Genomic DNA, 23388 nt, shown 5'->3' with positions numbered 1-23388 from the left:
TTCATCTGTCGATGGACATTTAGGTTGCTTCCGTGTCTTGGCTATTGTCAGTAGTGCTGCTATGAACTTTGGGGTACATGTAACTTTTCAAATTACAATTTTCTCTGGATATACATCCAGAAAGGAGGAATTTTTAAAAATCATCAAAAGTTTAATTAAAAGTAATCACTTTCCAGAACAAGCAGCACATATTGCTTGTACCCCTTCTCCCACCACATGCAGGGAGCTATGGGAGACACAGTCCATAATTAATGTCAGGTGAGCCTCAAGGCCATATATGCAGTGGCAAGGGGCACGGGCTGTGAAGCCAGACTGCCAGCTCCGTCACTGCTGGCTGTGCCTCCTTCAATGAGTTACTGACCCTCAGTTTCCTCATCTGTAAACTAGGAATATTGAGACTGCCTACCTCCTATTGTTGCTGAGAAGATTAAGAAGGTCAATGTATATAAAGTGACATGGAGAAAGTGCTCTCTAAGGACCAACCTATCATCATCATCACCATGATGTCGTCATCACCATCATCATCACCATCATCACCATCATCATCATCATCATCCCATCACCATCATCATCCCATCATCATCATCATCATCATCCGATCATCATCATCATCATCACCATCATCATCATCATCATCATCCCATCACCATCATCATCACCATCATCATCATCATCATCATCTCATCATCATCGTCTGCTCTTGGCCAGGTGCTGCACATCACATGAGAAGTGTCACTGCTCCCATTTCCCAGATGAGGAAACTGAGACTGAGATAGGTAGCACACACTGAATTATTCATCATGCCAATAATTAATTAGCAATGAGCTGGGAGGAGGCCCAGAACTTTCACATGGTACTCTCTTCTCCATGACACTGCTGGCCTGAGCACATCAGGCAGAGGGCTTGGAAAGGCCAGCTGTCCCCATGTCCTTTAACCTTTTCATCCCCAGGCAATAGCGCCATCTGCTAAATAAACATCCTCAGACACAGCCCTTCCTAAGCAAGGCCAGAAGTGGGAAAGGTAACATGAATGAGGAAAGAGAAACGAACACAGGGTTTTTGAGTGTTGCCATGGAACCCCAAGAGGTCATTCCAAGCTTGTGGTTCTGTGTCAGAAACTTCCCCGGACCCAAAGCAGCGAGAATACGTTCTCCTGATGCCCATTCATGCCCAGCCCTGTCACATTATGGTGCTTTGCTGGTGGGGGACAGTATCTGTGAGAGGGAGTTTAGAGAATTATGGCCACCTTCGAGTTTATAACAACATCGTCATAAAAAAGGATCTCCCTGAGTCTACCCTGGCTCTGAACATTGCCTCACGACCTTGGTATAAGCACAAAGGCCACGAGAAATCTGCTGAGATTTTGCTGACAAACCCTCTCTGTCTAACGTGATGGATCCTGGTTGGCCTGAGACCATCACTTGTCCACACAGCAGGCTCACAACACAGCCAGGAGCACAGCCCAGGGCCTCCTAACCCTGGGTGGCTCCTGTCAACTGCCTCTGGCTTCACCATAGGATCCCAAAAATATGTTTTCTGAGCACCTAGTGTGTGCCAGGAATTGGGACAGAGGCCAAGGATATAAAGATAAATGGAATGAGAGATCATCTACACGGGGGAACACCCAAAATGTAGGACAAACTACCACCAAGTACTCGCAACAACCTTGCACCTATTCAGTGCTCCCAAGCCAGACGCCCTAAGTGCCTGGCCCATCACATTCACAACAGCCCTACAGAATAAGGCACTAAGTGGTATCTCCCCACCAAATACATATGCTAAAGCCCTGACCTCCAATGTGACTGCATTTGGAGACGGGGCCTTTAGAGAGGGAATTAAGGTTAAGTGAGGTCATAAAGGTGGGGCCCTAATCTGATAGGACTGCTGTCCTTATAAGACGTGCACACACAGAAGGAAGGCTGTGTGAGAACACCATGAGAAGGTGGCCAGGAAGAGAGGCCTCGCCAGAAACCAACCCTGGCAGCACCTTGATCTTGGACTTTGAGCCTCCAAAACTTGAAAAAAAAAATACATTTCTGTCATCTAAGCCATCCGGTTTGTGATACTCTGTTACGGCAGCCCTTGGAGGCTAATACAGGGCTATAATTGTCATCCCCATTTTGCAGATGAGGAAGCTGAGGCACAAGGAGGTGATGGACCATACTGAAGGCCACACAACTACTAAGAGGTACAGCCAGGAGTCAGACCCACGCATCCGGCTGCAGAGCCCAATGGTTTACGGCCCATTGTATTATGCAAACATTGTTCCCCTCTCTTTGCCCCCAACCCCTCACCGTAGGGGACTCTAAGTCCCTGCTCCACCGACGCTGGGTCTGGCCATGTCCCTTGCTTTGGCCAATAGAGTGTGAGCAGACGTGCTCTGTGTGCCACCCTAAGCAGAAGGTTTAAATTTGATTGTGTGGCTCGCTCAGTTCTGGTGTGAGCACAGCGTGGCCTAGATGGCGACTACCTTCAGCCTGGGCCTCTGACCGAGAAAACTCAAGGAACATGGCTGGGCCGCAGTCACCCTGCCGTTGATCACAGTCTGCCTGTGATGGGAACAGGAAATAAGCATGTGTTGTACGTCACTGAGATTCGGGGACTCTTTGTTACGCAGCACCATACACGGTTCCTTTTGCAATTATCCAGTCTCCTTCCAACAAACATTCCATTTGGAAGACAGGCAGAGGGAGGCCTCTTCTCTGCCCACCCAAGCTCATGGAGGCAGTGCGGGAGGGGAAAGATCACAGGCTTTGGTCTAGAAGACATGGCTGGGGTTCTGACACTGTCCCTCTCGAGCTGTGAGGCCCTGGGCAAGTATTTTATCTCAAGAGCCGTGGCTTTCACCTTGCAGATGCTGGCATTGTAAGCCCCACCTCGTGGGGTTGGTGGGAGAGGTAAAGGAGATAATACACTTAAAGCTTCTAGAACAGTTCCTGGCACATAGTAGGTACACTGAGAAAGGAAAATCCATTACTTTCTTCTCTGGGCTGGCCTAGAGGACAGGCAGGAAACCTGAGTGGCCTGGAGGGGTAGGGGTTGGTAACCAGGAGCTGCTGGCCTTTCCTCGGGTAGCAGATTACTCCCAGTGACCCTCGGAGACACCTCACCTGGAAAGGCAGGTCTCAGGTTTGAATTCCCTCGGCTGAGCTCAGGCTACGTGGAAGGGGCCGCCAGGTCCCTGGAGAGGGGCCGCTCTTGGCGCCCGTCCAGAGAGCCTTTTCTGAGCCACTAACACTCCTCAGCTGTTGTGTCTCTTGGCTGCTAGCAGTTGCCCCTTCCTCCAGAGGACTGCCCTGGCCAGACAGGAGCTGCCTCGCCCAGGAGGTGACCACCTCTGGCCCCTGCCACCCTGGGCTGCCCCCAGACTATGACTGAGGGAATCGGGGCTGCACGAAGCTGACCCCCCCCCCCTTTGCCTCCACGTGGAACCAGCCCTGTGGTGGGTGCCCTGTATGGTCCGGGGTCCCGTGGGGTCAGGCTGAAGGTTGGCTCCAGCCGAGACACCTCCTTACCCAGCCTCTCTCTTCCCCCTGCCCTGTCCAGCCTCCCTCACCGCCTTCTAGAATCCACAGGCACCAAATCCCTGCCTCGGGCTCTGCTGGGAGGGAACTGGGCCCCCTGCCTGAGGCTGGTCTGAGCAGTGACCGTCAGGAAGAGAAAGCCTCAAAGTGAAGTGCTGGCTCTCAAGTTGAGAGAGCTTCTTCCAGAGTAGGGAGGCTCCCCGCCAACCGTCTGGTCCAAACTCTTGGCTTTATACCAAGCAGCAGAAGCCATCGGTCACTTAGCAAAGACTGACTGGGGCCCAGAATGTGCTGGGCTCTGTTCTGGATGCTGGTGACACCACGGTGAACAAGGAAACAGCCTTCTCCTCTGGAAGCTTAGGCATCAAATCAAACAGAGATCACGGGAAACACTTAAGCAGCGAAGTCGAGGGGGCGGCGTGACAGTGGATGACAAGGAAGGTGCCACTGGGGTAAACTCCAAGCTGAGCTCCTGAATGAGTCGGCTGTGCAAAGGCAGGGGCGAGGAGACCAGAGTTCAGGCGGAGGGGAGAGTCCATGCAAGATCGTAAGGTAGAAACGAGCTATGCATATTCAGGCCAAACAAAGGCCAGTGCGGTGCAAGCACACTGAGCTAAGGGATAATTTTACAGGATGGGGTCAGAGAGGGAAGCAGGGCCTGATCATGTGGCCCCGGGAGGGCAGTGGCTTGGCACCCAGCAAATTAGCAAAGGCAAGAGACTCTTCACGACCCCCTTCCTAGTCACCCCCACTGGGTGAGCTCTGTCCTTGGAAACCAGCGGCACACCAGTCCCACTGGGGTTTCCAGGCCGAGCCTGTCTCTCACGTCGAATATTCCAAAACCAGAGATTAAGGCTCATGAGTAAACCAATTAGTGGCCTTTGGAACATCACCTCCACTTTCCAAAGTGTTTCTCTGGGCTTTCATGTGAAGGCGCCCGGCAGACACGAGACCGATAAATATTTCATCGTCCTTCATTTCATGTCACATCAAATGAAGGGGCGGCGGAAGGCATGGGGAGGACCTGCTGGAGAGATGAGTCAGGGCAGAGCATGGGCTTTTGGAGGGGGGGCAGCTGCAGGTCCTGCTGCTTGCTTGCCGGGCGACCTGCAGCCAGTGCTGAAAGCATCTGGGGCCTCAGGGTCCTCTTCTGGAAAATGGGAGTGCTAGCAACCGTGAGAGAGCGGACTGAAGGCGGCTCACGTGCTGGGCACACGCTGAGGACAGGTGACCGGTCTTCATCACTGACAGAGTCACGTGACTGGACTCAGGTCCTCCTCTGCCCAGGGCGCCCACCTCAGCTGGGAGCAGCGTGGGGACACGGGGCAAAGTCCATCATGGGGAAAGGACAGGGCACGGAGTAGAAATCTGAGGACGCCTGTCTCCAGTGCATCCTACCTGAGCCCTCACACTGTGTGATTCACGCAAATAACCGCTGACCTTTTCAAACAGGATTTTAAGTGATAAACGGAAGTGCTTGTTGCCACAGCAGATAGAGGGCAAAGAAAGGAAAACCTTGTCATTTCCCTCTTTACATCTCCAGCCTTATTATCCGACGCCTGAATTAAATCCTTTTGATATACTTGTACATTTTGGCAGTAAATACTCATCTCAGGGGTTTTAAAAGATCGACAAACAACATTTTGAAAATTCTCATCAAGCCGAAGCTCGCTAAGGACGGAAAAGCAAGGTTATCTGGGCTTGGAACGTTCATTAACAGTGTGTGGGGAAGTAGATACGCATGAAATCTGCAGTCCCTGTGCAAGATTAACATATGGAATTGTTCTGGAGCGTGTAATAACACAGAAGGGTGACTGTCTTTAATGAGCACCTACTATCTGCCCGGCACTTTACATACAATAGAACATTCACTAACTACTTGGATGTGCACTGTTTCAAATACTTTATGTGGATAGAGCCATTCAATCTTCCAAACAGCCTAGTATTAGGTACCTTATTGTCACCCCATATTTAGGCTAGCACAGAGAGGTGAAGTCACTCATCCAAAGTCACACAGCAAGTAGATGGTAGAGTCAGTACCAGAATCCAGATTGCGGGGCTCCGGAGCTGACGCCAACAGTGACAAACTATCCTAAGGTATCTCCCCTCCTCTTAGCTACAGACCTTGACAGTGACATATCATTTCCATTCTTAAGGAAAGTCCATCAGGTTGCAGAAGGAGAAGGGCTTTTCCCAGGTCACAGGCCAGATATGAGTCAACTCAGGCACAGTCCAGGTCCCAAGCCTCATTTCTGCAGTGTGTCCCGAGGCTAACCAAGACAGGGGTGGGTGGGAAGTGAGCTGGGAGGAAAGGAAGACAAAGCCATTGGCCTCTTCAAATTCAGAGAACCAAATGCATCTCCCTATTTGCCCTTTGCCAAACCAGTTTGGGTTTTCAAATGAATAATTAAGATTCTTAACAGGAAATCTGTACCTTAGGCACAGCACTGGGTATGAGGACATCTTCGAAATAGGACCAGAAGAAAAGGGTGGAGGAGGCTCCTTTCACTTGGTATAAAAGTCGCACGTGATTCTTTAAGATCAGGCTGACAACCCAGTCCATGGAAGGGTCCAGACTGGGGGGAAGGGACTGGTGGCTTCTGTGGAAGTAGGGGGTCCTCACTTGGGGTCCTATTGCCAAGGACTGGCTGGTGGACTGGACAGGTCTCTCAGGACATGACGGGCCCAGTAACCCCTGAGAACACAGTTTTCAAGGTCAGGGAGAAGCACAGAACGAGGACAGCATTGTCCCCACTTCAGCCACCCCTGCTCGGAGGTCCCACCAGGCCCCCAGGCTCTGGCTTTGCCTCTGCCTGCATCAGTGCCCCGCCCACTTCTCCTACTGGGGACCTAAGACTGACCAAGATGCAGGTCGATGCCAGCACGTCCAGGATGCCTCACCCAGAACCACCCGTTTATACCACTTTTGAATACTTTTTTCTTGGTTTTTTTGTTTGTTTTGTTTTTGCATTTTATCTTGGAATGGAGAAGGTCCATGCTTAGTGTGAAACTCCATATTTACATCAAGGAAAAGGCTGAACACACAAGAAATGTAAACTTCTCTAAGGCAAGGGTTGGTAAACTACAGGCTGCAGCCTGGCCACCTGCTTTTATAAATAAAGTTTTATTGGAACACCATTGTGCACATTCATTTCCATATTGTCGGTGGCTGCTTTTGTGCTCCAAGGGCAGAGAGTTGAGTAGTTGTAACAGAGACTGTATGGCTCTCAAAGCCTAAAATGTTTACTACCTGTCCTTTTATATAAAAAGATGACTTTTTTTTTGATCCCTGACCTATGGGACCAAATGCCTTGAACTAATTTTTTTTTTTTTTTAAAGGGGAAAGGACATAAAAGGCAAATCAACACAAAAGGAAGGCAGGTGACCCATCAACTATCAAGAACATTTCAACTTCACTACTCACCGAAGTCATTCAAACAGCAAAGAGACGTCATTTCTTACATATCAGAATCTCAAGGATGCCCATCAGAATCTCAAGGATGCCCATCAGAATCTCAAGGATGCCGACCCCTGACCCCTGGTTCCCTCTGTGCATGACCCCTCCTGCCCTGCACAGCACACTCCCAGGCAACCCACAGTTGACTCACTGTGGTTTCGGGCTCACAGCCACGCTCAGAGTGGACCCGCGCTGCACACACTGGCCCAGCATCACCCTGGGAGCATGACACACCGAGTGGATGCGCCCTCCGTGCTGTGGGAGAGGAATGAATGGGCGGGATCAGGAGGAGTAAGAGCCACCTGGTCGCTCACTGCTGCCCAGTGTCCTTCTGGTGAGTCCCTCTCCTCCTCCGCGTGCCCTCCATGGGATGGTAAATACCACAACATGAGCACAGGGGTCCCTGGAGACTCCTCAGACGTCTGCATTCTCGGGCAGTGAGATTCGCTCCTGGGGCCCCGACCTCTGAGCACATGAGCGAGGCTGGAAGGAATTGGGGGGGGCAAGGTTCTGAATTCCTGGGGCACTAGGTGGAGACGTGGGGTCCAGACATCACATGGGTTTGCCTGCTAAGACCCTGCTTTTCTAGTCCAGGGCTCAGGGCCTTCTTTTCAATCCTGCGGCTCGCCCACAGTTTCATAGAGAGAGGGAGGCCACGCTGCTCATTTCCACACTGGCCGCTCCGCCAATCCGAAGCCCTACTGGCAAAATCCATCCCCCCTCACTGTCCAGCCAACCCTACTCACACCTCACAGCCTGGAAGACCTACCCTCCCCCTTCCTTGATGTTTCTTGGGGTGATCCAGCCTCCTCCTCCCCACCGTCCCCTTCATTTTCTGGACCTCTCGTTCCCCCACCCACAGTCCTGGCCTCGCTAGAAGGGCCTGTCTCAGAGGGTGAGTTCCTTGCCACCATCTTGGGGGAGAGCACCTATCATGAAAGGCCAGGCAGCTCGCCCTCCCTCCAGAGACCCACACCCACTCCTGGCGTCCTCAGCCACCTCTCTCTGCTTCACCCTCACATGTGCTCCCCTGCCCTCTCTGTTCCCATCCTGCTAACCTCATACCTGTGCTTGAACGCTCCAGGTTCATTCTGCCTCAGGGCCTTTGCACTTGCTGACCGTACTGACTCCTTCTCCTCCTTCCTTTCCCAGCTCAAACGCCACCCTCTGGGGAGAAGGAATAGAAGGGCAAAAGTAGTTCACGTTTCTCTAGCCTTTTCGTTGGCAATTTAGATCCATCCACTTGATTACACTCTCATAATAGCTCTGTGATAGCGGCAGGGCCACAATGATGAACACGGGCAGCCCAGTGTCAGAGCTGGGACATCATGAACTGGACGGCTATTCACTCTCAACTCCAAGCTCAGGTTCATTTCCCTAAGCCATGTGTCTGACCACAAATGAGATGAGACATCCCCCCACTCCGCCTGAGACTTCACAGGCAGACTCTAAGGATGCCAGTTCAAGGGCAATCAGACTCCAGGCATTCAGTCCAAGAGACCCTTTACAAAGAGGCCAGAGCTGATCTCTGCACCCTCACAGCTGAAAGTGTTAGTTCAGCAAATGCACAAACAGCTCTCCTGCCAGCAGGAGCGCCCTGGCATTCCTGCCCCACTGCGTGCCAACCGTTTCCTGCCAAATGACAAGTCAGAATTTGCCCTGTGCCACACTCGTGGTCAGGCTTTTACCGAAACCATTCCAGGGTTGTTTTTGGCAACAAGGTCGCTGGACAACCCCATGGAGGAGGGCCCAGAAGCCCGGCCCTACCCCAGACTCTGCCATTACCAGCTGTGTGACTTAGAGCTGGTCCCTTTCCTTCCCTGGGCTTCAGTTCCTGCCTTGGAAAAAGGTGGGGTTAGGAGCCCACTGGGATGTTGGACTATGCTTTACGTCCCTCAGGGTCACTACCTCCCCAGAAACCTCTGGCAAGCTCCCAAATTCTGAACCTCAGTTTCCCAATCAGTCAAATGTTGTACTAAATCAGAAGATACGGCAACTGCTGCTTTACAAACCGATTCTGTCTGTGCCATACAGCCATTGACAAAACTTTGAATTAGCTATAATTTTCAAAAATCAGAAAGCTTTACATAAAATTCTGGATCTCAAGCTTCTTTTGATAAAGAAGGGGAAGGCTTCCCTGGTGGCGCAGTGGTTGAGAATCTGCCTGCCAATGCAGGGGACACGGGTTCGAGCCCTGGTCTGGGAAGATCCCACATGCCGCGGAGCGACTAGGCCCGTGAGCCACAATTGCTGAGCCTGCGCGTCTGGAGCCTGTGCTCCTCAACGGGAGAGGCCGCGACAGTGAGAAGCCCGTGCACCACGAAGAAGAGTGGCCCCCACTTGCCGCAGCTGGAGAAAGCCCTCGCACAGAAACGAAGACCCAACGCAGCCATAAATAAATAAATAAATAAATATTTAAAAAAAAAAAAAAAAGAAGGGGAAGATCCAGGAACCCTGGGCTCACATTCCCCAATCCCCACGGCTGAGCAGCAGCCGTCTCCTTTGGTCAGAACCTGGTCGATTTTCCAGTTTGCTGCAGGCCCCACTCTTCCCTATTGTCTTACTAGGTCTCTTTATCTGTTCATATCACCCACCTGGTCCCTATGAACCGGGGGGACTATGACTCCTGGCCTGGAGGTCCTAAAGGTCTCCGCTGCTCCTGCTTTCTGTGACTTTCCTGCTATTATTCATGCACACTAGCGCTACCCTGCCATCCCCTGGGGTAGAGAGTGGAGGGCCGCCCAGCTTGAGGCTGAGACCTCCAGGGCTTCCTCCCACTGCCTGGCTGAAGGGAGAGGCCCTGCCCCTGCCAGGATTCCGATCCCCTGGTCAGCGGAAAGATGATAGCCTCCGGAACGCACCTGCCAGCCATCAGGCCATGGGGAGCTCCCTGCGGCCACTGCGGCCTCCTATAATTACCTGCAGTGTGTAATAAAGCCCCGTTTAGAAACCTTAGGAAGGACCCCACAAGGAGAACTGCTTCCTGGGTAATTTCCTGATCACAGAATTTCAGGGTTGGAAGGGACTTTAAAAAAGCATCTAGACCCATCATCTGATGCTTAAATCTCCTCCAGAGAGGCTGACAAGATTCATTCCAGGTCTTACTATTTGCCCGGCACCGTCAGGAGCTGAAAATATAAAAAAGCAGCAAATGCAGCCTCAACTGCGAGTCCTCCCAGGCTGTGGAGGCCAGTCTGGCAAATAGACGATGAGGATGCAGGATGGCACAGGCTTTCACACCCAACGGCTACCAGGAACTCGGCCGCACTATTTGTCAAACACTCCGCATAAATAATCTCAGCTACTTCTCAAGAAAACTCTCCCAGGAGGTGCTATTCTTTTTTTATTTCCTCAACTTTTTGTATTATTCACAATATAACTACAACATGCACCACACATTAACATTTTCTCCATCACGTTCTGAAGCCTAGACAATCAACAAAACAAAAATCAAACTATGATTCGCGTAGGTTTGTCAGTTTCCATATGAAAATATTCCCATTATGGCCGATTTCAAGCTACAGGGAATTGGGAAGAGATATACAGTAGGCAATGTTATATAGCGCTTACACAGACAGTAAAACAGACCTAAGTAACCCAGTAGTATAGATATCACTCATATGTACTAAAGCAGTGACAAAGTGATGAATTTCAAGTATTTATTCAGGAGGTGGTATCCTTAACCTCTCGTTTGCAGGTGAGGAGTCCGAGGCTCAGAGAGGTTAAGGCCCTTGGTCAAGGTTGCACAGCCTATAGGTGTTGGAGCAGGCTTTGATCCCAGCGATTTGAGACTCCAGAACTGGGTTTGTAAACACAACCTTAGTCTGTTATTCTGAAGGGCAGCCTGGGGAGCAGAAAGAAGAGACTGGCGAGCAGAGCCCGCTGAGGGGACGAAAGTCTGTCCTGAATCCTGAAGGACACGCAGGAGACAGAGTAAGCCCGAGGTGGATGAAGGGCCAGGCTGAGGGCTGGGCCGGTGCAGAGGTCTGGGGCCTCATTAGTAATCAGAGAAATGCCAATAAAAACAGGATGAGACATCGCTTGACACCTATTAGCTTGGCAAAAATCATCAGGCACTGCGATGCCAACTGTCAGCGGGTGACCGCAGACGTGGGAACTCGTGCCCTGCTGATAGGAAGGTGGACTCGGCAGCCGTCCTAGGACACCACCTGGCAGTACCGGGGCAGGTTACCATAGGCATCCTCTATGCCCCAGCAATTCCACTCCCACCTATCCAAAGTGTTAAGGAATCTATCAAACAAATTTTGGAATGTTCTTATGTATGTTAAAGGAAGATAAATTCTGGTTCACAAAGAATTTTTAAAAACATGCGGAAATGTTTCTGTTGTAAGGCCAAGGAGGCAGGAGGCGGGAAATATATGCGCTGAGAACAGAGTCACCTTGTAGGGTAACCCGGGAAGTGTCCAGGATTACATGCCAGGCATATTCAATTCAATAAATCAATGTGCTCAGGTCCTGTTATCTCTGACAATCATGTTCTGGGGAGCTTTGATCTGATCTTTACACTTTCCCCCATTCATTCATTCATCCACTCATTAGTTCAATACATATTTACTGAACACCTGTTAAATGTCAGGTCATGTGTCAGGAGGGAACAAAATAGATGGAGGGAGCTTAAGTTCTAGGCGCAAGAGAGAATAGACAAAGAAGTAAATGCATTAACAGGTCAGATGTCCAGAGACCAGTGATGGAGAATAAAGGACGGGGCACGGGCAGAGAGTGCAGGGAGTGGGAGTGGGCACACGCAGCTGGACGGTTTTGTGGATACTCTGCAGCGAACCCCGTCTCGCTAGAGGCAGCCTCCTATGCCAGCAGCACCAAAGCTTCTGCGTCCTGCCACGCCTGCTCTCCTAGGGCTCCTAGTCGTACCAGCTTCAGGTGAAACTTCATTTAGCTCCTGAGGACTCGAGCTGCTTCGAAGTCATCGAGAAGAGACACTGAGTCTGGTCCGTCTGGTATCTTTCCTTTGAGTCAGGAACACATGGTTTCAGATCCTTTTTCAGCAGAAGCATGAGCCCCCTGCAGCAGAGGCACTGCCCCTGCCAGCTGTGTTCACCACCGTCTCCAACAAGAGGACATTCGTGTTCGGCATCAAAAGCCTCAACAAGTACTCAGCTTCCACCCTGGAGTCCCCTTCTAGGGATCTATTCCCGGAAATGGCTCAACGTGTGGACAGAGTTTTGTGCCCAAAGAGGTTTATCATCGTGTTATTTTTTTTCTTCCAGTCTTACTGAGATGGAATTGACATACCGCACTGTGTAAGTGTAAGGTGCACAGCCATGGTTTGACTTGCATCCATCATGAAATGATGATAAGTTTAGTGAACATCCTCTCATGCAGATACAAAAGTAAAGAAATAGAAAACATTTTGTGATGAGAACTCAGGATTTAGTCTCTTAACAATTTTTATATATAACATACAGCAGTGTTAATTATATTTACCGTGTTGTATGTTACATCCCTAGTACTTATTTATGTTATAACCGGAAGTTTGTACCTTTTGACCACCTACATCCAATTCTCCCTCCCTCACCTTCCCCTCTGGTAACCACAAATCTCATCTCTTTTTTATGGGTTTGTTTGTATGTTTGATTATTTTTGAACTGTAATTGACCTACGGCACTATGCTAGTTCCTGGTGCACAACCTAGCGATTTTTTTCCATATATTTCAAAATGATCACCACGATAAGTCTAGTTATGATATGTCACCACGCAAAGATATCGTTACTGACTATATTCCCCACACTGTATATTTCATACCTGTGACTCATTTATTTTGCAGCTGGAAGTTTGTACCTCTTACTCTCCCTCACCTATTTCTTTCCTCCCTTCCCCTCCTTCTCCTCTGGCAACCACCTGTTCGGTCTCTGTATCTATAACTCTGTTTCTGTTTTGCTATATTTGTTTGTTTGTTTTGTTTTTTAGATTCCACATATAAGTGAAATCATACAGTATTTGTCTTTCTCTGTCTGACTCATTTCACTTAAATAATACCCTCTAGGTCCACCCACATTATTGTAAATGGCAAGATTTCATTCTTTTGTTATGGCCGAGTAATATTCCATTGTATATATCTATATACCACATCTTCTTTATCCATCATCATGTTATTTTTTTTTTTTAATAAAAATCCCATGAGGCTACTTTTTTTTTTTTTTTTTAAAGATTTATTGATTGATTGATTGATTACTATGTTGGGTCTTCGTTTCTGTGCTAGGGCTTCCTGTAGTTGCGGCAAGCGGGGGCTACTCTTCATCGCAGTGCACGGGCCTCTCACTATTGTGGCCTCTTTTTGTTGCGGAGCACAGGCTCCAGACGCGCAGGCTCAGTAGTTGTGGCTCACGGGCCTAGTTGCTCCGTGGCATGTGGGATCTTCCCAGACCAGGGCGCGAACCCGTGTCCCCTGCATTAGCAGGCAGATTCTCAACCACTGCGCCACCAGGGAAGCCCCCATGATGTTATTTTTAATAGCAAAATGCCACAGAGCTCCAACATGCTCCACCGTAAGGAAATTACTAAAGTGCATCATGGTACGAGCGAATATCTGTTGTACCATGGAAAAGTCTGCATCTTTAATAATGCTCATGAAGAATTTAAACAGGAGAAAACATCTGTTATACTGTTAAATTGTTAAAAGACAAAGGAAACAGTATCAGAATCAGAATGACAGTTTTAACAATAGAGGAACCGAAAAACATACAGTGAAAGGAAATTCTCAGAAATGCTAAGATAGGTACTTTCTGGGAGAAGTGGTTCTGTAAGATTTTTTATCTTCACACTTTTCTCTCTTTTCAGGATTTTCTTCAGTGATCACGGCTACTTTTATGACCGTGAAATAAAACTACCAACAGTCCCCAACCCTAAAAAATGGTGGCACTTTCAAAACGTTCTCCAGCCACCCAACGCTCGGCTCCAGGACCCTGACCTAGCAATCTCCCAAGGCTATATTTAATGAGAAAGCCTCCTAGGATTTGGGATTTCATTTCCAGAAGCTCAGATGCAAAGAAGAGAAGGAAAAATAGAAAGCAATATAGGATGTCAGCAAGGCTGTGTCAGAATGCAGACCCAGCCAGGGTGGACCTGGCTCCCAGGAAAGAGGGCTTGGGAACACTGTCCCTGGATTCTGAGGCTCCCTAGGGCCCCACCCAGCCCCCATTCCCCTCTTCAACCCCAGCTAAAAGCCTGTGGGGACTGCGTCACTTTCACCCAGGAGCGCAGAGAGGTCCTTCCTTGCCTTTCAAAGCACCATCCCTGGCTCAATATGGGCGAAGCTCCTTGTACTATCCTTGTGGGAATGTATTACAGTGTCATGTATTATACGCCACAGCAGAAGGTCTGAGGCTCAGAGAGGTCAACCGACTTGCCCGAGGGCACACAGCTGGTAAGAGACAGAGCAAGGCATGGGACTCAGGCTTCTGCTCTGACCCCCGGAGGACTTTACCCCACACCACAGCTGGCCCAGGAGCCCAGCAATGGCATCTGGAAGCCTGGGTTCAACTCCCAGCAGAGTCGCTCAGCCTCTGTGGGAGTCTTGCTAGTTAACCCCTAGGAGCCCAGGTTCCATCCATGAACGGGAGGCAAACCTAATACTGACCCTAGGGGTCAAATGTTAAGCCGCTGGTACCCTGTAAGCACATAATCAATACTATTATTGTTGTTGTTTGTCACTTTTGTCCTCCCTGGAGTGAGGTCCCTCTCCGGCCTCCTGGTGTGCCCCAGCGCACTGCCCCCCTCCTTCCACCCTCCCAGGCCGAGGAAAGGGCCTCCCCAGCTCCATCCACAGACCAGCGTGGAGAACGTGCTGGGCAAACGAGCAATGGAGTAAAGAGACCGGGACAGAATCACAAGAGGAGGGTCAGCTCTGCTGAGACATTTGCGGAGCATTTCCAAACTCTGCTTTTTGGCTTCATGCGGCTGCTTCCTGGCCAACTGTGCTCAATTCGTGTCTAATTCCAAACAGATGGGTCTGTGCCCCGCCCTCACCCTGCTCAGTCTCTCCCCACGTCCTCCACGGGCCTCCCGCCTCCGGACCAGACCAGAGGGGTGCTGCCCGGCCTCCGGGGTGGGGGGGAGTGGGGCGCAGCCCTTCCTGGGGGTGTTGCTCAGTCCTCCGAACACCACAGGGGCGGAGACTGAGAGGTCCAGGCCCACATAAGCCAAAGGACAGACAGGCCCGCCCTGCCCCTGTGCGCGCCTCTGTCACGGCGCATGTCACACGCCTGTGCGCAGCTGTTGCTCCCTCCACGCTGAGAGGCAGGAAAGCCTAGCGGTTAAGCACACAGACTCTGGGGCCAAGTGGCCTGAGTCTGAATCTGGCTCTGCCAAATCTTTGCTGGGCACCCCTGGGCAAGTCTCTTAACCTCTCTGTGCCTTTTCCTCCTTTCTCTGTAAAGCAGGAATTGTGATGTTAAAACTAGCACCTACCTCAGCGGGGCCCTGCAAGGATGGATCGGGAGTTTATGTAAAGACTGAGAAGAGTCATGCCATAGACGGAGACCAGCCATGTTTCCCGCTCTGTGTCAAATGCACAGTCAACTCTCATGGGATTCCCAGGAATTCCCTAAGGTCTGCACTGGGGTCAGTGCTCTTCCAGGGTAATATTTATGACCGGTAAAAAAAATATATATCTGTTTTTAATGAAGGTTGAGCAAGTTATTATCACCCTTAATTTTCAGATGAAAATCTGAAACACAGAGAGGTTAAGAACTTGTCCAAGGTCACCCAGCCTGTAAGTGGTAGAACCAGGACACAAACCCAGGCAGTGTTCCCAGGACAGAGCTTTAACCACCAGGCAACACTGCCGCCTCCAGCTGACGTCACCGTTTTGCAGGTAAGTGGACCCTGCCACTTCCTTTAGTTCTCCCAAAGGTAGCCTTGCATTGGAAGGCAGGCCTGGACCCTAGGCAGCCTGCATTTTGACAAGCTCCTAAGCTGAAGATTCTCCCACCTTTGCAGACCTGACAACTCCCCAGCCCTGGGCACCAGAGACCCTCACCTTCTGCCGTTCCCTCTTCCATCACTCATTTCCCAGCCAGCATCCAGGGTCTGGGTTCCTACAGATTGTTCTAGATCAAGAGGAAGGAAGCTAGAAAGAGTTGATGAAGACTTCAAGGCTCCCCAAGCATTCAGAGCCAGCAAATCCATGCAGAGGCTTCAATAAAGGGTTGTCTAATCACCGTTTGCTTCAACCAGCTAATATCTTTCTTTTCATCCAGACATCTGTCTCCATAGAAAAAAGGCATCCACCGAGGGGCCAGGGGCCTAATTGCTGCGGGTTCCTGAGATACAATTACATGTCAGAGAGAAACAGAGCGAATACTGGGACTTTCGGGCAACAGAGAAACCACTGTAAAACCCTGCAATTACAGGGCAAAAACAAAAAAGTGAGCTGCCACGGCCCATGGGGTAGAAATAGCCCAGCGTGGTTTCCTGGATTTGCAATACTGCCCAAGATGAGGTCAGGGCGTCCACTCACAAGAGGAATCATGGGACGAAGTTCTGCAGCTGAGTGCAATGGGAGGGGTGCTTGCAGTTCCCTGGTGCAGAAGGGGTGAGGGAGCTGCAGGGAGCGAATGAGGAAGGGGGGACTGGAGGCCATACTTGCTGCAGGCTGAGGGCTCTGTGATGGCTGGACACTCAGATACATCAGTGTACTTGGTTCTCAGAACAACTCAGCCAAGTGGGGCCTGTAGCCCCAGTTGCCAGATGAGAAACCAGAGAGGGTCAGAGATTTGCCCCAGCCCATCACAGTACTGATTCTTGAGCCCAGACCTGGCTGATTCCAGGCCCAGAAACCCATCCATGTTAACGAAGGTGTGCGTCTGTATTGCCACCTCCTGGAGAAGGGGCTGCTTTTTAACAAAGGGTAAGGTGAGAGGCTATATTACTCTGAGTGGGAGGAGAGAGCTCGCCTCTGTTTTTCTGCAGGTCCCAGGCCAAAGGAGGGGTTTGGGCTTGTGGATAAAAAACACTGGATTGGAAACCGAAACCGTGCTTCAAATCTTGCCTCTACTACCAATGCTGTGTGATCTTGGGCAGATTACTTCAGTTCTCTGTGCAACGGTGTCCCAGCTGGAGAAAGGGGGTTGGGGTGGTGGGCGAGTCTGATCCACTCTGGTTCCCTCAAGTTCTCTGTCCTTCCTACTGTCTGTCAGCTTGGCATAGAGGTTATGAGCTAAGGCTCTGTGGCAGATTGCTGGGTTCAAATCCCAGCTTCGCCCCCATGTGGTGTAACCCCTGTGACACATCAGGATCATAACATCCCCAGCATAGGCGGTTATGACAATTAAATAACGTGTGTGAATCGTACTTGGCGCATACAAGGCGCTGCCTAAGTGCATGTCGGGACTCAAGCCAAGGCCACGCAGAGCCAGGGACCATCGCAATGCAGGAAGGGAACAGCTTGCCTCCAGATGGGTCTCGCACCTCAATGCCTCCTTTTCAGGGACTAACAGCAGACAGGAAGTTCCAGGTGCCCCCAGCCCGCTCTCAGCTCTGTGGTTAAGGCCGGGTGGCTTAGAAGTCTGTGGGCTATGGCCAGGAAGGAGGCATTCCTAGGATGTCGGGAGTCTGGAGGGCTGAGCTGAATCCTCCCAGGGCCACCTCGAGCAGATGGCACCCATCCTCACCCCATTAAAATCAGTGCAGAAACGGTGCACCTGGAGGAGGGGATTTGCTTTCCTGCCCAGGGGCCCCAGAGCCCACGGCCAGCCCCTCCTCAGCATTTGGTGCTGGCAGGGAAGAAGCAGGGTCCAGCCCGGATTGCTAGTCTCAGGACCTGCAGGAATGGCATTCCCTCACTCACTGACTGGTCCCACGTCCCGGCGGCCAGCCCTGTGTCAGGCACGTGCCAGTCCCTGAGGGTGCGATGCTGAGTGCAAACACTCTCTGCTCAGGGAGAGCCCCTGCCCAGCGACGGGGACCCAAGGCATTAGCAAACAAATGCATACGTGTGCTACTCAAGCTGTTTTCCTCTACAGCCAAGGCTAAGACCAGGATTCAGCGAATGACCACCCGTGGGCCCAATCTGGCCGGCCGCCTGTTTGGGCAAATGCAGTTTTCTTGGAACACAACAACGCCTGTTCATTTATGTATTGCCTGTGGCTGCTTTTGCGCTGCCATGGGAGATCTGAGCAGACACAACACAGACGATCTGGCCCACAAAAACGCAAATATTTACTATCTCCGGCCGTTTACAGAAAGAGTTCACTGCCTCTGTTCTAGACCGCAAGGGCTCTGACGGCAGGGCCACGTGAATCCTTCTGGCACATCAGAGCCTCTTCGTCCATTGTGGGGAGATGAAAACAGCCACCAAGATGGGGAGGGGCCGGCGCTAAAGGGGAGGGGTCAACGGGGACAGTTTCCCGAGGAGGTGGCCCTTTCGTTGAGTTAGTAATGGCCGGCAGGTGACCTGCTGGGTGGAGAAATAGGGCAAGGGCACTCCTGGAAGAGGGATGGCCTTGCAAGGACGCATGGGCACTGTAGGTACTGAGCTGGTAGATGGGCGCATGCGGGGTAACGGTGCGCAAATGCACCGCACAGCCCGGCGTTGAAGGCTTTGGGGGCAAACCCTGTAGCGGTGGGTACGCAGCCCCAGCTCTCTCCAGCCGCAGCGAAGATGACACACACAGAGTTCAGACTGCCGTTCCTTGCCTTGTGGAATTTAGCATCTAGTGGGGGAATGTGACCGGCAAATGCCAGGCAGAATGTGCTGAGTGCCTGGGAGGGGCACGAGAGAATTTGAGTGGGTTCTGATGAAGGACAGAGGTCAGTCCGCTTGGGGACAAGATGAAAAGGGTCCTACAGGAGAGCTGGAATTTGAGAAAGGCCCTCGGGTCTCTTACAGGTTGGGGGTGGTGCTCCTGAACAAGGGTTAGAGGTCATGAAACCCAGGACCCGCTGCCGCCCACTTGGCAGATAGAAAATTGAAAGACCCAGCTAATGGGTCTTAACCTGGCAGGCAGATTAATTTCCGTCTGAGGTTGGGGACGCGAGGCTAGGGGCCAACCGTGGGCTGTCACGGGAGACCGGAGGAGGGGCTCCAGGCCCAGGCAGGGGTTCGGGGCTGGTTTCCCAGAGGAGGGGAACCTGAATAATTGGAGGAGCATAGGGAATTAGCCACAGGAAGTCACTGAAGTCCATCCAGACACACAGGGTCACCCTTGGAGACAAGTGTCACCCAAAGGCCAAGGCGGCCCCTACGATCGGCCCTCCCCTTTCCCCCCTGACCATCTACCGGCCCCTCACTCACTCTGCCAGTCGGATTCTCCAGGCACACTCCTCCCAGTCTAGGGCTTGGCCACGGCTGTCCCCCCAGCTGCCCACCTGGATCAGGTCCTCACTGCCTCTAGGTCTCTGCTCACCTTTCTGCTCTCAGTGTGGCCAGCCCATCACCTCCACCGGCAGCACTCCCAAGTCCTCTCCTAGCTTCTCGCTCTCTCTCACAGCACTTCCCATCTTCCTACAGACCCCTGAATCTATCTGCTAACTTGGTCATTTATCAGAAGTCATCCCCACCGAGATGTACATTTCACAAAGGATTGCTGTCAAGTCAGTTGACCGAGGCAGCCTCAGCTTTCTACACCCTGCCTGGCACAAGGGGGCATCCAATCGATATTTGTCAGTAGAATCAACGAATAAAGCAGGCGGAAGAGAAGGAGCCAGTGCTTTATTAAGAGACCCCCCCCCTCCCCCGGCCCTGTCCATTCCTTCTTCACGTGCTCAAAAGCTATGGCTGGATAATCCACGCCGACCTTTTATCTTTGTTTTCTTTTTTGAACCGATGTGTATTTTCCAAGCCTAAGGGAACGCATATGCCGTTGTAAAGCTCACGCTGAGAGCTGCCAGACAAAAAGCATTTCAGGAAAACACTCCCAGTGTGAGCCAGCGCGCCGCTGACACAGCATCCCGTGAGCCGTCAGGAGCAGCCTGGGGTTTCTGGGGAACCCCTGGGGCCAGGCACCGGGGCTCCTGCTTTGATTTCTGCCCCAGCGGCAGGATGTCCTCAATCAGGTGGCCAAATGAAGACAGTCACTTCACCAGCAAAGGGAGGAAGGGAAAATGAGGAGGACAGTTGGGAGCTGTCACCAAGCCCTTCATGGGGGGGGGGGCCCCAGGGGGCACGAGCTGGGACAGACACGCGGCCCCCGCGCCCCACAGCTGAGCTCTCGTCCGGGTCCCGCCTTGCTGGTCGTGCTCCACGAGGCAGACCCTGAACACAATGTGACTGTCCCCTCAGTGCCCCACCGGCGTGAGGGGACAGAAATGCTGCCCTAAGATACGGCTCTGTTTAAGATTCAGATTCTTAGAAATGAAGTGAAATGGGTAACTTTTGCTGTAGAGACTTAAAATTGTTTTTTATTGGCTTCTTTATGTATAGAGTATGATATGTATACATACACATATGCACATATATAGTGTATATACAGTATAACATGTATACATATACATACATGTAGCGTACGTATAGAACATATGTATGCATATACACATATGCATACACATATACCATGTATGTCCATATGTATGGATACATAGCATTTAATAAGTACCAGGCACTGTTCTCTAAGAGCGTCATACCTATCAGCTCATTTAATTCTCATAATAACCCGGAGAAATAGGTACTATTATCCCATTTTATAGAGGATGGAAGTGAAGCACAGAAAAGCTACATATCTTGCCTAAGGTCACCCAACTGGATGCAGATGAGCCTGAGATGTGACCTCTCCTCACCCCACAGCAGCCTGCTTGCAAAGCCATACTTTTAACCTTGTACTTGTGCTTTGTAAATTATGTACGAGGGACCCCAGGGGGTCAATAAGCCCTTCCAGGGAGTCCATGACACCAAAACCATTTTCATAGTGATAATAAGACATCATTAGCTTTTTCAGTCTCACTCTCTTGGGCTTTTGCTCAAGGGCACCGAACCAATAAAAGGGTGAAAAACTGTGGTAGAGATTAATGATTAAATTGGAACAGAGCACAAGATTGACACTGGAATGGCAAACATTTTGTTTAGAAACTAGTTAATTATTGAGTTTACCTGCCTTCTTTTTGTGGGTTTTTCCCCAAAATAATGAGAAATTAGAAGGCTTAGAGCTGTTGCCTTAGTAACAGTACTGGACAATACTGACATCTTAAAAAAATGATGTTGGTACCACTGTCCAGTAAATGAATATTCACATTGTTTGTGGAATTTTGCATTAACTCATTGTGTGAGAATGGCCAAGTTTATTTAGCAGGATGTGGGTGAATACACGTGACTCTATTCCTAGGATATGGACATGGCTCTGCCTGAGACGTGACCTCCCCTCCTCCCACAGCAGCCTGCTTGCAAAGCCATATTCTTAACCTTCTACTTGTGCTTTGTAAATTATGTTCCAGGGACCCCAGGGGGTCAATAAGCCCTTCCAGGGAGTCCATGATACCAAATCGATTTTCATAGTGATAATAAGACATCATTTGCTTTTTCAGTCTCAGGGGTTTCCCAGAGGCAAGTGGCGTGGGATTTCAGCGCAGGCCGAGGCAACAGCCGACTGAGGACCCAGCTGACTTCCTTTCAGACAGACATGGAGGAGATCTGTAAGACAATACTACTTTTCTCACTAATTTTCTTTTTTGTTTGGGAAAGTAGCTCGTTTTCATCACACTTATGTTACCATGTGATGGACTTATTATCTTTTTTTTGTTGTTTTTTTATATGTATTTAGATTTATTACAACTTCTGGATAATTTGAACCTTTTTCATCATGTACCAACCCTCTCTATTGTGTTTTTTTTTTTTGGCTGCGTTGGGTCTTTGTTGCTGTGTGCAGGCTTTCTCTAGTTGCGGCAAGCAGGGGCTACTCTTCGTTGCGGTGCGCTGGCTTCTCATTGCAGTGGCTTCTCTTGTTGTGGAGCACGGGCTCTAGGCGCGCGGGCTTCAGTATTTGTGGCACGCGGGCTCAGTAGTTGTGGCTCGCGGGCTCTAGAGCGCAGGCTCAGTAGTTGTGGCGCACGGGCTTAGCTGCTCCGCGGCATGTGGGATCTTCCCAGACCAGGGCTCGAACCTGTGTCCCCTGCACTGGCAGGCGGATTCTTAACCACTGCACCAGCAGGGAAGTCCCTATCATTATTTTTAAAGTAATAAATATGTAAAGAATTTCTCAATTTTAATAACTAACACAATACACGTTAAAAGATATAAGACACAAAAGCTACTTGGGACCATCAGTAATGTTTAAGAGTGTAAAGAGGCCTTGAAAACAAAAAAGTTTAAGAACTGCTGCTATGCTACTCGATACCAAATCTCCCTTGGGTTTTTTTTTTTTTTTTTTTGGCTGTGCCGCGCAGGCGTGATCCTAGTTCCCCAATCAGGGATTGAACCTGCGCCCCCTGCAGTGGAAGCGCAGAGCCCTAACCACTGGACCGCCAGGGAAGTCCTCCCTCGGGGTTTTTGAAGAGGGCATCTTGGTAATTTGGAGAAGACTATTCTTCCTGCCCAGGGAAGGACTGGCCATGTTGCAAGATGTATAGCATCCCTGACTGCTATCTACATAATGCCAGAAGACTCCACAGGTGCTATGACAGCCAACATGCCTCTCCCTATGTGTGTGAGTGCGGGTGAATGTGTGTGTGTGCGTGTATTGGGGGGTGGGTGGACGCTGGACCCAGCTGAGAGCACATGCGCTCGCCCTCACAAGATCCCACTGCTGCTGCCTCTGGCCTTTGCACTGGTTCTTCCCCCAGTCCCAGCAGAAAGTCTCTTCTAGCTCCTGTCCCCCGTCTGCCTTCCCCTCTTGGTTCCATGACAAAGTCACAATTGGTAATAGGTGGCAAGGACCTCTTTCCTGGGAATTTATCCCAAGGACACAGTCCAAATGAAGGAAAACGCTACAAGCAGGAAGATGTTCAGTGCAGCGTTGTTTACAATAACGATGATGATGATGATGATCTACACGGACACGTATCACACAGAAACATGCAGTCACAGAGACGGCTAAGTCATATGGTACTGCCACTTGATGGATCACTACACAGCCACACGATATGACAGTTGTTCAGGACAACTCCAGAAACACTCACTGAGTGCCACCTCCTTGGCTGGGGTACCGGGGACTCAGTGGGGAAGGAGGTGGCCCCTGCCCTCAAGGAGGTCCCAGTTAAGCGACTGTCTGCCTGCTGTGGCTCCCTGTGGTTGGTACAGGGAGCCAATTCCATACATCCAACCACCAGAGGGAAGAAATCCATCTCCCCTGCCCCCAAAGGCCTTCCCGTCCGTCCTTCTCTTTTTCTGATGGCCAATCCCCCAGCAATGAGGATATTTTTAGCGCCTGTGAGAAAGTGTTTACATGAAGGCCATTGAGCCACATGCTGACGTGTCTCTCTCTTCCCTGCGCAGTGCACAG

At 50.6% G+C, this 23388-nt stretch overlaps 1 protein-coding gene across 4 annotated transcripts in view; it reads right to left on the bottom strand.

The window, feature by feature from the left end:
* The window catches only part of ST3GAL1 (ST3 beta-galactoside alpha-2,3-sialyltransferase 1), an 85807-nt gene that overhangs the window by 44267 nt on the left and 18152 nt on the right, over positions 1–23388 (bottom strand). Inside the window, exon 2 of one of the 4 annotated variants that reach the window (XM_059901427.1) lies at positions 8047–8148. The exons of 2 other annotated variants lie outside the window; for them this stretch is intronic. The gene's annotated coding sequence lies outside the window, so the exon portion shown is untranslated. Of the gene's footprint in view, positions 1–7132; positions 7204–8046; positions 8149–23388 lie in introns of those variants that run through there. One more of the 4 variants, XM_059901429.1, reaches the window with a different exon arrangement.

Source organism: Balaenoptera ricei, chromosome 17, assembly GCF_028023285.1.
Source record: "Balaenoptera ricei isolate mBalRic1 chromosome 17, mBalRic1.hap2, whole genome shotgun sequence".
Lineage (NCBI taxonomy): Eukaryota > Metazoa > Chordata > Mammalia > Artiodactyla > Balaenopteridae > Balaenoptera > Balaenoptera ricei.
The sequence above is the reverse complement of the archived record's forward strand: the minus strand, read 5'-3'. Positions and strand labels throughout refer to the sequence as shown.